This window comes from Bos taurus, chromosome 5 (genome assembly GCF_002263795.3).
Source record: "Bos taurus isolate L1 Dominette 01449 registration number 42190680 breed Hereford chromosome 5, ARS-UCD2.0, whole genome shotgun sequence".
NCBI lineage: Eukaryota > Metazoa > Chordata > Mammalia > Artiodactyla > Bovidae > Bos > Bos taurus.
In genome coordinates this window covers 77,091,076-77,109,879 of record NC_037332.1, presented here as the reverse complement: position 1 = coordinate 77,109,879, position 18,804 = coordinate 77,091,076, and the positions used below count along the sequence as shown (strand labels likewise).

The 18,804-nt window shown below is 38.7% G+C and overlaps 1 non-coding gene and 1 pseudogene across 1 annotated transcript; both read right to left on the bottom strand.

The window, feature by feature from the left end:
- Positions 1 to 6,657: 6,657 nt before the first annotated feature.
- LOC112446823 (protein SET-like) lies at positions 6,658 to 11,375 on the bottom strand (annotated as a pseudogene).
- Positions 11,376 to 17,080: 5,705 nt separating this feature from the next.
- On the bottom strand, positions 17,081 to 17,152 carry TRNAC-GCA (transfer RNA cysteine (anticodon GCA)). The gene has a single exon. It is a non-coding gene; the product is annotated as a tRNA-Cys (tRNA).
- Between the last annotated feature and the right edge of the window lie 1,652 nt (positions 17,153 to 18,804).

Here is an 18,804-nt window from a genome sequence, read left to right as displayed (position 1 = left end):
TGATTTCCTTTGCTGTGCAAATTCTTTTAAGTTTAATTAGGCCCCACTTGTTTATTTTTATTTTGTTTAGGAGTTGGATCTAAAAAGATCTTGCTATGATTTATGTCAAAGAGTATTCTGTGTGTTTTCTCTAAGAGTACTGTAGTGTTCAGTCTTCCATTTAGGTCTGTAATCCATTTTGAATTTATTTTTCTGTATGGTGTTAGGGTGTGTTCTAATTTCATTCTTTTACATATAGCTGTGCAGTTTTCCCAGTACCTCTTACTGAAGAAACTGTCTTTTCTCCATGGAATATTCTTGCCTCCTTTGTCATAGATTAGGTGACCATCAGTGTGTGTGGGTTTATCTTTGGGCTTTCTATCCTGTACCATTGATCGATATTTCTGTTTTTTTGTGACAGTGCCATTCTGTCATGATTACTGTAGCATTGTAGTATAGGCTGAAACTGGGGAGCCTGACTCCTCTAGCTCAATTTTTCTTTCTTGAGATTGCTTTGCCTATTTGGGGTCTTTTGTTTCCATACCAATTGTAAAATTTTTTGTTTTAATTCTGTGAAGCATGCCATTGGTAATTTGATAAAGATTGCACTGAATTTGTAGATTGTTTTGGGTGGCATAGTCATTTTCACAGTATTGGTTCTTCCAATCCAAGAATATGGTATATTTCTCCATCTATTTGTGTCATCATTGATTTCTTTCATCAATATTTTGTAATTTTCTGAGTACAGGTCTTTTGCCTTCTTAGGTAGGTTTATTCCTAGATATTTCATTCTTTTAGTTGTGATGGTATATGGGGTTGCTTTCTTAATTTCTCTTTCTAATTTTTCATTGTTAGTGTATAGGAATGCAAGAGCCTTCTGTGCATTAATTTTGTATCCTGCAACTTTACCAAATTCATTGATTAACTCTAGCAGTTTTCTCATGTCATCTTTAGGATTTTCTATGTATAGTATCATAAATGCACACAGACAGTTTTACTTCTTTTCCAATTTGCATTCTTTTTACTTCTTTTTCTTCCCTGATTGCCATGCTAGGACTTCCAAAACTATGTTGAATAATAGTGGCAAGAGTGGACACCCTTGTCTTATTCCCGATCTTAGAGGATATGCTTATAGTTTTTCACTATTGATAATGATGTTGTGGGTTTGTCATATTTGTCCTTTATTATGTTGAGATAGGTTCCCTCTATGCCCAATTTCTGGTGAGCTTTTAATCATAAATAGGTGTTGAATTTTATCAAAAGTTTTTTCAGCATCTATTGAGATGATCACATGGTTTTTATTCTTCAGTTTGTTAATATTGGTTGATTTTCACGTATTGAAGAATCCTTGCATCCCTGAGATAAATCCCACTTAATCATCATATATGATCCTTTTAATGTGTTGTTGGATTCTGTTTGTTTGTACTTTGTTGAGAATTGTTGCATCTGTGTTTGAGTGATATTGGCCTGTAGTTGTCTTTAGTGTGTATGTGTGATGTTTGTCTGGTTTTCATATCAGGTAGCCTTGTAGAATGAATTTGGGAGTGTTTTTCCCTCTGCAATTTTTTATAAGAGTTTAAGAAGGATGGATGTTAGCTCTTTTCTAAATACTTGGTAGAATTTGCCTGTGAATCTGTGTAGTCCTGGACTTTTGCTTGTTGAAAGATTTTTAATTACAGTTTCAACTTCATTACTTGTGATTGGCCTGTATATATTTTCTAACTCTTCCTGATTCAGTCTTGGAAAGTTGTACATTTCCAAGAATTTTTCCATTCCCTCCAAGTTGTCCATTTTGTTAGCACGTAGTTGCTTGTGAAAATGAAAGTGACAGTTGTTTAGTCGTGTCCTACTCTTTGCAACCCCGTAGACTGTACCCCACCAGGCTCCTCTGTCTGTGGAATTTTCCAGGCAAGAATACTGGAGTGGGTTGCCATTTCCTTCTCCAGGAGATCTTCCTGACCCAGGGATTGAACCTAGGTCTCCTGCATTGCAGGCAGCTTCTTTACCATCTGAGCCACCAGCGTAATACTCATAGTTGTCTGTAGTAGTCTTTTATGATCCTTTGTATTTCTGCAGCATCAGTTGTAATTTCTCCAAATCAATTTTATTGATATGAGTTCTCCTTTTTTTTTCTTGATGAGTCTGGCTCATCAAAATTGATGAGACTTATCAATTTTATCTTCTCAAACAACCAACTTTTAATTTTATTGATCTTTGCTATTGTTTTCATTTCTTTCTCTTCAGATCTTTATGATTTCTTTCCTTCTACTGATTTTCAGTTGTCTTTAGTCTTGTTTCTCTAGTTGCTTTAGGTGTAAGGCTAGACAGTTTATTTGAGATTTTTATTATTTCCTGAGGTGAGATTTCAGAAGACTGTTGTAGTTTCTTTTTCCCTATCCTCACGTTCAGTCTGTAAGTGTCCCTAGTATTGTTGTTAAGCTGTTTTGGTGGTGCTGAATTCTCTTAGTTTCCAGCTCACTTATTCTGTAAAACTTTTGGTTTCTCTGTCAAATCTGGAAGAGATCCTTGCTTTATAGAATAATCTTGATTGTAGTTTTTTTTTTCCCCTTTCATCACTTTAAATACATCATGCCACTGCCTTCTGGCCTGCAGAGTTTCTGCTGAAAAATCAATTGATAACTTGATGGGGATTCCCTTGTATGCTATTTATTGCTTTCCCTTGCTGCTCTTAATATTTTTTCTTTGAATTTAAGTTTTGCTTGTTTGATTAATATGTGTGTTTTTCTCCTAGGGTTTATCTTGTATGGAACTCTCTGTCCTTCCTGAACTTGTGTGAATGTTCCTTTCCCATGTTAGGGAAGTTTTCAACTATAATCTCTTAAATATTTTATTACACCCTTTTTCTTTCTCTTCTTCTTCTGGGACCCCTATAATTCAAATATTGGTGCATATAATGTTGTCCCAGGGTATCTGAGACTGTCCTCAATTCTTTTCAAATTTTCCCCCCTTATTCTGCTCCTTGGCAGTTATTTCCATCATTCTATCTTCCAGCTCACTTATTCATTCTTTTGCCTCAGCTATTCTGTTATTGATTCCTTCTAGTGTATTTTTCTTTTTTATTTCAATTTTTGTGTTGTTCATCTGTTTGTTCTTTAGTTCTTCTAGGTCTTTGTTAAATATTTCATATATATTTTTAATCTGTTCCTCCATTCTATTTCTGAGATTTTGGATCATCTTTATTATAATTATCCTGAATTCACTTTCAGGTAGATTGTGTATTTCCATTTATTTAGTCTTGTACATTTTTACCTTCCTTCTTCATCTGTAACATATTATTGTTGTTGTTGTTTCATTCTTTTGATGGGTGGGAACATGTTCCTGTCTTACTGGTTATATGGCCTGAGGCTTTCAGCACTGGACTTTGCAGACAATTGGGTAGAGCCAGGTCTTGGTGCGGAGATGAGGATCTCTGGGAGACCTCACTCTGATAAACATTTTTGGAGGTCTGAGGTTCTCTGTTAGTCTAGTGGTTTCAGGTTGATGCTCCCACCACAGGAGCTCAGGCCTGACCCTTGGCCTTTGAACCAAGATCCTGCAAACTGTATGACACCACAAAGGAAAAAAAAATGGAGAATAATAACAAAGAATAAAAAATAAAATTAGAAAAATAACAGATATATTAGAAAAAATAAAAATAGAAATGAAACAAAATAACATCAAGATAAAACAGAACCACAATGGCAAAAAATAAAACCCCCCAAAACTCTGGAAAAGGCCTTGGTGGTGGTGGGGCTGGAGCTTAGGTGTGTGTATGGATTAGGTGGGGCTCATGTTTGGTGGGGGCGGGGCCTAGGTTCTGGACCCAGGGGTCTGGAAAAGGCCCTAGGGGTGGGGGGCAGGGTGCAGCCTCGCATTTCCAAGTGTGGAGGATGAGGACCAGGACCACTGCAGGCTTGCTGGGGCCCAAGTGGATTGGGGAAACACTGGCTGTGTTCCCCTTTGATCCTCCTATCCCTAAGGGTCCCTCCCTGTCACCCCATTTACCTCTACTCTTCCTCTCCTCCTCCTCCCTCCCATGCTCCCAGGACCTGAAGGGGGCATTGGAGGGAGCATCAGAGGGTGGAGGACCAGGCTTGGAACCCAGTAGGCTCTCTGGGGCTCAAGTGGACAGGAGAAATGTTGGCCACATTCCCCTCCCATCCCCCAATGCCCTGAGGGTCCCTTCCTGTCTCTGTTGCTCTCCTCATGGTGAGTGGACTCCTCCAGTAGTGGGACCCCCCTTCTCTCTCCTAGTTCCCTCTCAAGGGTACCTGTCCCTTCCTGCCTCCATCTCTCCCCACTCCCTGCTCGCCCCCACCCCTACATTCTATGTAGTAGCTTGGGCATTCCTCTCATTCTCTTAGGTGTCCATATCTATCCCCCACCAACGTCAAGTAGGTGCCCTAGTTGTGAGGAGACATGAACTTCACACCGTAACACTCCACCATTTTGACTTCACCCCCTCCATTTTAGCTCTTGCATGTGGCTGTCTGGTTTTCCCAATACCATTTTTTAAAGAGAGTATCCTTTCCCTATTGCATAGTCTTTGAACATGTCTTTCTGATGCTATTTCTCCTGGCAAGCAAGTCATGGAAATGTGTCAAGAGTTTGAAAGGGTGACTATAAGGAGCCAGACTGTGTTCTGGCATCTAGTGTCCAGCTTCATGGGTGTTGTGAAGGAATTATAGAAATAGTAGAAGCAGCTATGGTTTTCTGGCTCTAGCTTTCTGATCTTCCTTATTACTAGACCACAGAAATTCCAGTGGCAGCCCCTACACTCCTACTCCTTTGTTCCTTCCAACAGTAATGATTCCTTATTGAATCCCTTGCCCATAAATTTTCTGGAGTTATTTGTTTCCTGCACTGAGTCTTGACTGACAGCTCAATTCTCATTTGATTTATTTCACTCTCATGGTTCTAGTTTCACACTCCCTAGGCAGCCATCCTATCATGACTTGATAGACAGTCTGTGTAATGGATAAGAGTATAATCTCTGGAATCAGGTTTGGTATCAAATTTTCTTCAATTACCATAGGAAAGCCATTTAACCTTTAGGAGTCTCAGTTTCCTTACTGTAAAATATTAATAGTGATGATAATACACCTCACAGGATTGTCATGGAGATTAAATGCCACCTTGTGTAAGTGCTGTATACATAATGAAAGTTGATAAATGACAGTTATGTTATTCCTATTGTTATCATTGTTGCTATTACTACTGTGTGTCTGACTTTCACACTCTTTCTTTGGATTCTCAAAGCAGGTCCTCATGACCTACCTAATCAAAGCCCTGTTCTTAGACATCACTGTTACTATATATGATAAGATGATATATTCTGTATTCATTAAAATAATCTTTTAGAACAACTTTTCACAACATGCATAATGATTGACATTTGCATGCATGAAAACCACATGACCTGAGGGTATAATCTATGCTTTTACCTTGCATTCCAGAAAGCATATTAGAATTCACATGAGTAAAAATGATATTGTTATTGCAATACATCTATGTATATATGTATTTGTTTATGCTATAACTTGTTAAATAACAGCAAAATGATTCACAAAATTTTATACATTTCTATTTTCTCACTGCTTGACTGATGATGACATTTTCAAACTTTCTGAATAATTTTCTCCCTTTACTTGTTGGCAACTGCTCTTCTCTGGTTGGATCCTTCCTCCCTATGCTATGGATTGGAAAATGCCTCCAGGCAGAAAGTTGAGGTGATCATAGCGATCACTCATTTTATTCTTTCCCTCAGTGATCAAAGTTCTGAATGTCTATTGTCTCAGGTCTAAAACCAGGTGTTTCACATATTTTCGTTTAATTTTCCAGTTGTTTACAGTGAAAGGACAAGTCTGCTAACAGTTATTCCATCTTTGTAGGATTAGAAATGCCTCCATAAATATTCTTGATTGAATGAATCATGTAATTTGAGAGGAAATATTAGAATATAATCTATGATTTTCTACCTAATTTCTTTTGTGGTCTCTCAGGTATTGAAGATGGCTCTTCCATTGGGGATAAAATGTTAAGAGATTCTTGTCCTTTTGATCTTTTCTCTGCAGCTGCTGGATCCCAAATCACCCTCAGAATGACACTAAGTTTCTTAAGATTAAAAAAAAAATGACTTTTAATTTCTCACTGCATACATGTAACCCTTCTTACTTCAAGCCTTAACTAACTTAATCCTTGATTTCTCTCTTTTTTTCCTTTGACTTTTGTTCTTTTGCTCACTCTTCTTATTCTCAGTCTTGTTTTCTCTCAGGGAATCTATTTTCCATCACCTTTTAATATTTATTTAAAGACATGCATTTACATTGATTTTTCTTTCTTTTTTTTGTCTATGCTACATGGCTTACAGGATCTTTGTTCCTCAGCCAGGGATTGGACCTGGACCCTCAGCAGTAAAAGCACAGAGTTTTAACCACTGGACAGCCAGAAAATTCCCACACTTACACTAATTTTACAAAATATTGTTCCTGGAAAAATTGACAAGATATACATGCAAGTAAGAAAGAATGATTTCTTTTAGACATCACCTGGATTCAGCCCAAGATGGAAAGGACCTGGAAGCCACTCAAAGTCTTGGATAATTGCTAATTGGCTGGAATATTGGAAAATAACTTGGCATTTCCCACATGTAAAATATTTATATAAAAGAGACATGAATAGAAATAAAACATTTATTACTTTTCCCTAGAAAGGTGGATATTTTTATATTTTTTTCATTAAGATAAAATTTTATTTAAAAAGTGTTATCTTACACTGCAAAGATGTCCATTAAACCTTATAATTAAACATGCCAGAGAAGAACCATGTAATGAAAATGTCTACTTAACTCACCCAATCATTTCAAAATCATACTTTGCTGACCTCTATAACCCCATTTAAAAAATATTTTTTGTTTTAAGCAAAAGAAAAATAGACAGATACATGTTGGTAAATGCTAACTGCCCATATTCACATAGATACACAGTATAATCTCTGAGTCCAATATTCAGAGAAAGGAGTAAAAAAGCTAGAACTCTGTACACTACTATATAGGAGCTAGCACTCTCCAGCTTCCAACAGAACTGAGGGAGCAGAAGATTTTTCTGTTTTATCACAGAACATGGTGGTGTTGATCACATAAAGTTTTTATTGAGACTGGAAGGGATTAAAATGAATTTGGAACAGAAAGAGGGTAAAAAGTTTCTTTCAACTGAGTTCTGCTCAAGGTATCTACTCCCCAAAATAAGTTGTGGACCATGGTATAAAGGAGAAAAGAGACCTTAAAAACAGAACAACCAAGCACAAGAGGAGGAAAAAAAAAAAGGTTGCAACTTGCTTCCACAGACTGAAGAAAATTAAATAAGGAAGGGCTTCCTTGCAGCTCAGTCATTAAAGAATCTGCTTGCAGTGCAGGAGACCTGGGTTCGACCTCTGGGTCAGAAGATCCCCTGGAGAAGGGAATGGCAATCCACTCTAGTATTCTTGCCTGGAGAACTCCATGGACAGAGGAACCTGGTGGGCTGCAATCTGTGGGGTCACAAGGAGTTGGACATGACTGAGTGACTACTACTACTGGAATTCCATTTGTCTTCTCCTTCCACTTCCTTTCCTTCCTCCCACTCACCATCATCTTCATCTTCATGTTTATCCTCATCCACTTCAACAATATCTTCCAATCCTTCCTCTTCGTTATCATCTCCTTTTTCTTCTCCTTTCCGTTTCTCATCATCCTTGTCAGGAATCAAGTATTACTGTAATGGAGATTGGCCAAATATCATCTTTGGTGACCTCTCCTAACTCATCTGCACCTACATCAGAATGAACAGTAAACCAGGTGAAGAAACTCCCTGGTTTCTCATGCTGTCTCTTCCTGCTGGCTTTTTTCTGTGTTTGACTTGAACATTTCATCAGATTCTTTCTGGATTGCTGTTTGGTTTCAGTGGACTTTGAAGATGGATCACCACACTCATTCAGATGAAATTCTTTGAATAGAACTTTATTTTCAAGGTAAGCGTTTTCATCAAAATAAAAATCTATTCCATAACCTGATTTAATATCTTCAAATTCTGTCACTTCAGCTCTTGTCAAATAACGCAGTATCTCTTTGTCCTCCCCCGCAAACAGTACAGATACTTGTGGACGGTTAACAAATGTTGTCACCCTAAAATTTTGTATTTTGGCAATCAATTTTGACCTCTTCTGAAAAAATGTTTGGGAGAAGTTGTTATATTTCTGTTCTGCTTTGAAAATCTCCTCACTGGCTTGTTCATCAGGTCTGTTTTATTTTCTTCATCAGTATGTTCAATTGCTTCTTGCTGTTCTTTTCCTTCCTTAGGCAAGTTCAGAAAAGCAGATGTTTCCTTTGGCTTGGAGGCAGGAGTCAGTCTCAGTTTCTTCAGTTTTTTCACTTGGGGTGGAAGTGAAGAATGGTGTTTGGGGTCTGTGCAACAAGAAAAGCCAAGAATCCACCCAAGGGAAGAGACACATATGAGGAGCTCTAAGAACTAGAAGGGTAACTCTTCACTGCATAATGAGGCCTATGATCTCAGCCACGTGGCCATTATTTCTTAGGATCAATGTAAAAACCTAATAGTCAAATTTGAGGCATTTAGATAGGTCCAGTTTTCTTCCAAAAGACAACCATTGTTATCAGTTTCTTTCACATCTTTTCAAATATACTGTATATAACACTGATAATGACGTTCTTCATCTTTCTTTTTTCATTTGACATTGTATCTTGGCAAAGTTGCTAGTCAGTACAGAAAGAGCAACACCATTATTCTTTTTTCATAGTCTAAGGAAAAGCTATAACCTAATTTGTTTTCTTTTTTAGTTGAAATATAATTGATATATAACTTTATATTAGTTTCAGGTGTACAACATGATGTTTTGATATTTGTATAATTTGTGGAATGATTACCACAATAAGTTAGCATCCAACACCATAGTTACAGGGCTTCCCTGGTGGTTCAGACAGTAAAGAATCCTGCAATGCGGGAGACCTGGGTTTAATCCCTGAGTTGGGAAGAACCCTGGTGGAGGCTATGGCAATCCATGCTAGTATTCTTGCCTGGAGAATCCCCATGGACAGTGGAGCCTCGCAGGCTACAGCCCATGGAGTCGCAAAGAGTTGGACATAACTGAGCGACTAAGCACACACCATAGTTACAAAGGTCTTTTTTTGTGTGATGAGAGCTCTTATGATCTACTTTCTTAGCAACTGTAACACATCCATTACAGTATTACTAACTGTAGCCACACAAGGAACATTACATTCTCATGACTTATTTATTATTATTTTTTTTTTATTTGGCTGTGCTGTGTGTCATGCTGGATCTTAGTTCCCTGACCAGGGATTGAACCTGGTGATTGAACCATGATTCCCCTTCAGTGGAAGCATGGGGTCTTAACCACTGGACAGCCAAGGAAGTCCTGACATTTATTTTATAACTGGAAGTTTGTACTTTTTAACCCACTTCATCCATTTTGCCCACCCTCAACTGTGCCTCTGGCAACTATCAACCTGCTCTCTGTATCTATGCGCTTGGTTTTGTTTTTAATTCAACATATAAGTGAGATGATATGGAATTCATCTTTCTCTGACTCATTTTACTTAGTATAACGCCCTCTAGGTTCACCCATGTTGCTGTTGCCACAAATATCAAGATTTCATTCATTTTTTAAGCATAATTTTATTAATTTATTTGACCATGCCACAAAGCATGTGGGATCTTACTTTCCCAACCAGGAATCAAGCCTGTGCCCCTTGAAGTGGAAGCTCAGAGTCTTAACCACTGGACCATTAGGGAAGTCCCTTTTTAAAAAATGGCTGAATAATATTGTATCATATATATATATATACCCCATTTTCTTTGTCATCTATTGATGGACAATTAGGTTGCTTTCATGGCTTGTCTGTTGTTTAATTTGTTTAACCAATACTTGCTGATGATCAATAGCATTAATCTTTAGACAGTATAAATTCTGCTGCATGAATCATCTTACACATGCTATTTTACATAGCACAAATACATCTGTAGTATGAATTCCTAGAAATTCAATTGCTAATCAGGGGATATGTAATTTTAACTTTTATAGTTATTGGCAATTTTTTCCAGGAATGTGAGATTGAATAATGGGTCCTTTACAATACTGCGTACAGTGCTTTATAGTTGTTTGAGAACTCATATATTCATTTGTTGAGCCAATTTACCTTTGTAAAATCACATAAAGCAGTATATGTGATGGAAATGTGAAATATACAATCTTTAAGACTAAAGCATTACGACTATTTTCAATAATAAATCCAATCAGCTCATGTTTGACAAATAAGTTTCTGGGTTTATTGCTTCCTTGTCCTGATGTGGGCACAGTGAGATAACAGAGATAAGCTATCCATCTAAACTCCACCCTAAACTGCAATGGCTCTGGCTTCAAAGTAACATTCACTTTAAGATAGAAGGGTAATGTTAGGTTTTACAACCCAAAAAGCAAAAATAAGTCATTTTCACTGGACTTCTTTGTTCAGATGAGAAACAAAACTTTGTTCTTCCAGGTGTGCATCTTTGGATAAAAACATATTCTTGTTAATGCCTCAAATGAAGTCAATGTACTTAGCAAACATACAGTTCAGCGTTCTCTCAAGTTGAAAGCATTTAGGGTGTAAATGAAGTCCTAATGGCAGAGAAGATGGCAACAGTATGTCCAGAGCTCTGAACTGAAAATATAGGAAGACTAAGGAATAGATTGTAGTTGCAATTATGGGGCAAGAAAGTTGGTGCTCTTACAATGGGGTTTGCATTATTTGTACTTTTACCCAAATGGTAAGGATTATTATAAATGTCATCTCTTTTATGGTTACATTTGTTCTATTAGAACTAAGACGGTTCTGCAGAAGACCAAGTCTTCTTTAAAGGGCATACTGAGAACCTTGCTTTGATAGCTGAACACATGGACTTAGCTGTATTCACCCACATATAATAGCAATTTAAAGTGACAGCAGAGGATAGAAAGACCCTGTTCTTGGGATAATGAGTCAACCCTGATGAATGTTACTTCTCAGTGGGTACCCTCTACTTTTTTAAAAGAGTCTGTGATGCTGATCCAAACAGGTCTAAACTCAATTCTACTCCTGTTTTTTCAGAGTTGGCTTAAGCCTTGTGTCAGCCTGCATCTTGCACCCCACAATAGGCTGCTTCATGCTGACCTCTTATCTATGATCCTAGTCTTAGGGGCTTTAATTCTTCACTCTGACCTGCTTACCCAGGGTTTGAATTTTGCAGGCACCTCAGATGAGGAGTAGCTTAACACTTGCTTTTGAATCTCTGCTTTTGCTGTTGGAAGTCAAGGTAACCATGTGCTTAGAGCTGGTGCATGCTGACCTCGGCAGCCTGCATCCTGTTCTAGCAGCTTTCCTGGCAGAGTTCTAATTAGAGTTCTTTTGAATCCGGGGAGCTATATAGTGCAGTTAAGAAGACAAACATGGTCTTGAATCTCAGCTTAAATTCTTTCTGGCTGTGACTTTGAGCAAGTTACTTAGCCATTTTGAGTTTTGCCTTTCTCATCTGTAATAAAGTGAGAATAGAGTCTATTTTCTGAGGTTTTATTGACAAGACTAGAAGCAGTAATATGCGATACACTTTTGGTAAAATACAGGCTATTATTTTATGCACTTTGTTAGTTTATGCAGCCACCTTTGACCAGAGCCTGCTTTCTCCTTCCAATCACTGAGGGCTGTGACAGTCTTGATAACTTGTATGCCTCTAAGGAGATGAAGAGGAAGCATTCCTTTTTATTCTCTCCCAATATGACTCTTTCTCTTCATCAGTTCAGTTCGGTTCAGTTGCTCAGTAGTGTCTGACTGTTTGTGACCCCATGGACTACAGCATGCGAGGTCTCCCTGTCTATCAACAACTCCCGTAGTTTACCCAAACTCATGTCCATTGAATCGATGATGCCATCCAACCATCTCATTCTCTGTCATCACCTTCTCACCCACCTTCAATGTTTCCCAGAATCAGGGTCTTTTCAAATGAGTCAGCTCTTCACATCAGGTGGCCAAAGTATTGGAGTTTCAGATTCAACATCAGTTCCTCCAATGAACACTCAGGACTGATCCCCTTTAGGATAGGCTGGTTGGATCTCCTTGCAGTCCAAGGGACTCTCAAGAGTCTTCTCCAATACCACAGTTCAAAAGCATCAATTCTTTGGTGCTCAGCTTTCTTCACAGTCCAACTCTCACATCCATACATGACCACTGGAAAAACCATAGCCTTGACTAGATGGAACTTTGTTGGCAAAGTAATATCTCTGCTTTTGAATATGCTATCTTGTTTGGTCATAACTTTCCTTCCAAGGAGTAAGCGTCTTTTAATTTCACGGCTGCAGTCACCATCTGCAGTGATTTTGGAGCCCCCCAAAAATAAAGTCTGACACTGTTTCCACTGTTGCCCATCTATTTGCCATGAAGTGATGGGGCCAGATGCCATGATCTTAGTTTTCTGAATGTTGAGCTTTAAGCCAACTTTTTCACTCTCCTCTTTCACTTTCATCAAGAGGCTTTTTAGTTCCTCTTCACTTTCTGCCATAAGGGTGGTGTCATCTGCATATCTGAGGTTATTGATATTTCTCCCAGCAATCTTGATTTCAGCTTGTGCTTCCTCCCGCCCAACATTTCTCATGATGTACTTTGCATATAAGTTAAATAAGCAGGTTGACAATATACAGCCTTGACGTACTCCTTTTGCTACTTGGAATTAGTCTGTTGTTCCATGTCCAGTTCTAACTGTTGTTTCTTGACCTGCATACAGGTTTCTCAAGAGGCAGGTCAGGTGGTCTGGTATTCCCATCTCTTTCAGAATTTTCCACAGTTCGTGATGATCCACAGAGTCAAAGGTTTTGGCATAATCAATAAAGCAGAAGTAGATGTTTTTCTGTAACTCTCTTGCTTTTTCCCAGGGGTTCCCTGGTGGCTCAGAGGTTAAAGCATCTGCCTGCAATGCAGGAGACCTGGATTTGATCATTGGGTTGGGAAGATACCCTGGAGAAGGAAATGGCAACCCACTCCAGTATTCTTGCCTGGAAAATCCCATGCACAGAGGAGCCTGGTGGACTATACTCCATGGGGTAGCAGAGTCAGACACGACTGAGCGACTTCACTTAATGCTTTTTCAATGATCCAGCGGATGTTGGCAATTTGATCTCTGGTTCCTCTGCCCTTTCTAAAACCAGCTTGAATATCTGGAAGTTCATGGTTCATGTATTGTTGAAGCCTGGCTTGGAGAATTTTGAGTATCACTTTACTGGCATGTGAGATGAGTGCAATTGTGCAGTAGTTGGAACATTCTTTGGCATTGCCTTTCTTTAGGGTTGCAATGAAAACTGACCTTTTCCAGTTTTCCAAATTTGCTGGCATATTGAGTGCAGCACTTTCTCAGCATCATTTTTCAGGATTTGAAATAGCTCGGCTGGAATTCCATCACCTCCACTAGCTTTCTTTGTAGTGATGCTTCCTAGGGCCCACTTGACTTCACATTCCACGGTGTCTGGCTGTAGGTGTGTGATCACACCATCGTGATCATCTGGGTTGTGAAGATCTTTTTTGTACAGTTCTTCTGTGTATTCTTGCCACCTCTTCTTAATATCTCCTGCTTCTGTTAGGTCCATACCATTTCTGTCCTTTATTGAGCTCATCTTTGCATGAAATGTTCCCTTGGTATCTCTAATTTTCTTGAAGAGATCTCTAGTCTTTTCCATTCTATTGTTTTCCTCTATTTCTTTGCACTGATCACTGAGGAAGGCTTTCTTATCTCTCCTTGCTATTCTTTGGAACTCTGCATTCCAATGGGTATATCTTTCATTTTCTCCTTTTCTTTTCACTTCTCTTCTTTTCACAGCTATTTTTAAGGCCTCTCAGAGAGCCATTTTGCTTTTTTGCACTTCTTTTTTTGGGGAATGGTCTTGATCCCTGTCTCCTGTATAATGTCACAAACTTCTGTCCACAGTTCATCATGTACTCTATCAGATCTAGTCCCTTAAATCTATTCCCCACTTCCACTGTATAATTGATCCTGATTAAAATGATTAAAAGTTTTCTCAAGTGCCATGTTGGGGTGTGGCTCAGTCAATCCTGTCATAAATTAAGAGAGATATCCTAGGGGAGGTCTCAGCCTGAATTCTCTTTTTAGTCCTAGAAATGGCCTTTAACAGGGGTCTTCCTGGCTAAGAAAATGCAAACTTTCAGCATGGAGCTCACATATGCATGTTCCTTATCATTATCTTTGTATTTCATAATACAGTATGAAGAGGGAAGCAAATTATAAATCATCTTTTCATTGTGAAATTCTTACATTGAGAAGGCCAATAAACATCAGTTAATGTACAGACCAAGAAAACTACCGATGACATCAGAATATGTTGTACAAAGGGTCATAAGGAAATGTAACGGGTTTATTTGCTAACACTGAGCTTCTTTGCTAACACTAAACTCTCCTCAAAAGGGGAGTTTTCTTTTTCTGAACCCAAGAAAAATACTAGATCGTTTGTTACTGTTTTTGGCAAAAACCTTTCAAGTCTGAGGACCATTATTAAGGCTACCTTCTGCCATTTCTTATAATGATTCTACTTTTCTCCAGTTTTATTGATCACTATTTAAGTTTTAGACATACAGAATCATGGTTTGATTTACATATATTGTGAAATATATTCAGCAAATATCCATTTTCTCATAAACATACAATACAAAGAAAAGAAAAAAAAGAAAGGAAAAATTTTATTTTTTTGATGAAAACTCATAGAATATACTCTTAACTTTTCTATATATCACATAGAAGTGTTAACTATAGTCATCATGTTATACATTATATCCACAATATTTATTTATAACTGGAAGTTTATACCTTTCTGCCACCTTCCTACACTTTCTCTCCCTTGAACCTCTACCTAAGGTACCCATAATTCTGGTTTCTTTTTCTATGAGTTTGCTTGTTCTTTTTAAAAAAGATTCCACACATAGATGAGATCATGCACTATTTTTGTCTGACTTATTTCACTCAGTATAATACCTTTACCATCTATCCATGTTGTTGCAAATGATAGGATTTCCTCATTTTCATGGATGAATAATATTTCATAGTATATGTGTATAGTATCTATATGTATCATGGCTTCTTTATCAATTCATCCAATGATGAATTAGGTTGCTTATCTGTCTTGGTTATTGTAAATAATGCTGCCATGAATATGGGGCAGTAGATAACTTTTTGAGCTAGTATTTTCATTTTCTTTGAATATATTCTCATTAGTAGAATTGCTGGCATACAGTAGTTCTATTTTTAATGTCTTGAGGATCCTCAATACTGTTTTATATATGAGCTATATCAATTTACATTCTCATCGACAGTGTACCGGGTTCCATTTTCTCCACATTCACACATTTGGTGATGGCCATTTTAACTGGAGAAGGGCATGGCAACCCACTCCAGTATTCTTGCCTGGAGAATCCCATGGACAGAGAAGCCTGGGGGGCTACAGTCCATAGGTTGCACAGAGTCAGACACAACTGAAGTGACTTAGCACTCACAGCCATTCTAACAGCCATGAGGTGACACTGCATAGTGGTTTCTTATTTTTCCAGTTTTATTGAAATATAACTGACATACAGTAAAAGTTAAGGTATGCTAACTGCTAACTGCTAAGTCACTGCAGTCGTGTCCGACTCTGTGTGACCCCATAGACGGCAATCCACCAGGCTCCCCCGTCCCTGGGATTCTCTAGGCAAGAACACTGGAGTGGGTTGCCATTTCCTTCTCCAATGCATGAAAGTGAAAAGTAAAAGTGAAGTCGCTCAGTCGTGTCTGACCCTCAGTGATCCCATGGACTTCAGCCTACCAGGCTCCTTCATCCATGGGGTTTTCCAGGCAAGAGTACTGGAGTGGGGTGCCATTGCCTTCTCCGAAGTTAAGGCATACAGAATACTAATTTGATTTATGTATATCATGAAGTGATATACATAATTTTATACATAAGTTTATACATAAGTTTAGTGAACATCCATCATCCCATAGAGGTACAAAATAGAGTAAAATAGAAAAATAGAAAAAAAATGTATTGTGATGAGAACTAGGGCTTATTCTCTTAGCAATTTTCATATATGACATTTAGCAATGTTAACCTATTTATGTTATAAATTATAACCTTTAGTTTCAGTTTAGTCGCTCAGTTGTGTCTGACTCTTCGCGACCCCATGAATCGCAGTGCGCCAGGCCTCCCTGTCCATCACTAACTCCCGGAGTTCACTCAGACTCACGTCCATCAAGTCAGTGATGCCATCCAGCCATCTTGTCCTCTGTTGTCCCCTTCTCCTCCTGCCCCCAATCCCTCCCAGCATCAGAGTCTTTTCCAATGAGTCAACTCTTCGCATCAGGTGGCCAAAGTATTCAAGTTTCAGCTTTAGCATCATTCCTTCCAAAGAAATCCCAGGGCTGATCTCCTTCAGAATGGACTGGTTGGATCTCCTTGCAGTCCAAGGGACTCTCAAGAGTCTTCTCCAATACCACAGTTCAAAAGCATCAATTCTTCAGGGCTCAGCTTTCTTCACAGTCCAACTCTCACATCCATACATGACCACTGGAAAAACCATAGCCTTGACTAGACGAACCTTTGTTGGCAAAGTAATGTCTCTGCTTTTCAATATGTTATCTAGGTCGGCCATAACTTTCCTTCTAAGGAGTAAGCATCTTTTAATTTCATGGCTGCAGGCACCAACCTTAGTACTTATTTATCTTGTATCTGGAAGTTTGTACCTTTGACTGCCTTCATTCAATTCCCCTTTCTCCCACCCCTGCCTCTGGTAACCACAAATCTTTTTCTATGTTTGCTTTTGAAATATAATTGACTTACAACATTATGTTAGTTCTTAATACACAATATAATGATTCGGTATGTCTATTCACTTCACATTTCAAGTGAAGTGAAGTGAAGTCACTCAGTCATGTCCGACTCTTTGCGACCCCATGGACTGTAGCCTACAAGGCTCCTCTGTCCATGGGATTTTCCAGGCAAGAATACAGGAGTGGGTTGTCATTTCCTTCTTCAGGGGATTTTCCCAAGCCAGGGATCGAACCCAGGTCGCCTGCATTGCAGGCAGACACTCTACCGTCTGAGCCACCAGGGAAGCATTTCAAAGTGATCACCAAAATAAGTCTAGTTACAGTGTCACTGAAGATATTAAATAGTTATTGCCAATATTTCCTGCCGGGAGCTGGCATATTGCATATTGAGTGCATATTGCATATTGAGTGCAGCACTTTCCACAGCATCATCTTTCAGGATCTGGAATAGCTCAACTGGAATTCTATCACTGCCGGGAGCCAGCGTGAGGAACTCCGCCCATATGCAAAGGCGGGATCGAGCCTCAGGAGTCCCCCATCTACCCCCAAAACCAGAGTCTGCCAACTTTCTGCTTTGTGCTTTCACCTACACCTCTGACTTTACGGGGGACTGTCCCCCACTACCTCTCTGAAAAAAGAGTTAGCTTACAGCTCCAGTTAATAATTCCTGGGTGTGACAGTGTTTCAACCTACAAACTCCTTTGGAAATCCTCTAGCCTGCCTGAATAGGTTTTTCTAGCCACATGTGATTGTTCAGAGCCTCCCAACTGTGAGAGGCAGGAGATGTTCTAAACTGTCTAAACACATTCTTTTGAGTAGTTAAAAGATTGATTAGAAATTATATTGGTGAAGGGATTTTCACTTGTTGGGCCAATGTTTGCTGCTAAGTTTCCATATCCCTTACCTGCTGTGTCCCTGGCAGTGTATTGATTAATATAATTGCTGTAAGTAGTAGCTTTAATGTTTGTAACCTGGGACCCTTGAGTTAATTCTTTTTCTTGTTATAGCCCACCACACCTTTGCTCTGTAGGAATGCAACTTTATCTAATGCTTTTTGGAGGCTGGCGCCTGACTTTAGAATAATCACCTTTAGAGAAAAATAAGTTTCTTAAAATGTTAACAGGCCTCCGGGCCAGAAGATGATGCAAATCACCTAAGCTTTTGCATATGATAAGTTTGCAGGAAGAAAGCCTGGCTTACTGCAGGACTCTACCCCTTCCCCCATTATCCTCTATGCATAATTTAAGGTATAAAAACTACTTTGGAAAATAAAGTGCGGGCCTTGTTCACCGAAACTTGGTCTCCCCATGTCGTTCTTTCTCTTACCTTCTGGCTGAATTATTCAGCCTCTTTTCTTCACTGAATTTTCCTACTGAGCTATCCTTATTTCAGCCTCTTTTCTCCACTGAATTTCCTCACTGAGCTATCCTTATTCTATTACTCTTTATATCCTTAATTGACATTTAATTAAGCAATTGTTTCCTGATCCTCGCCGACGCCATCCCCGCTTCGAATTCCCTGGATCCACCGGGGCTGGACCCTGGCAATTTCCCACACTGTACATTTTATGCCCATGCCTTATGTCCTTTAAAACTGGAAGTTTGTACCTCTTATTTTAAAAATTATTCATTATTATTTAAATAATATTATAAAATAATTTATAATAATTATTTACATTATCTTTATAATATAAAATTTATATTATAATTATAAATTATTTATAAATAAATGTATTTAAATATGGGCTTCCCTAGTGGCTCAGAGGGTAAAGAATCTGCCTGCAATGCTGGAGACCTGGGTTCAATCCCTGGGTTGGGAAGATACCCTGGAGGAAGGCATGGCAACCCACTCCTGTATTCTTGCCTGGAGAATTCCATGGTCAAAGGAGCCTGGTGGGCTACAGTCCATGGGGTTGTAAAGAGTCCGACACAACTGA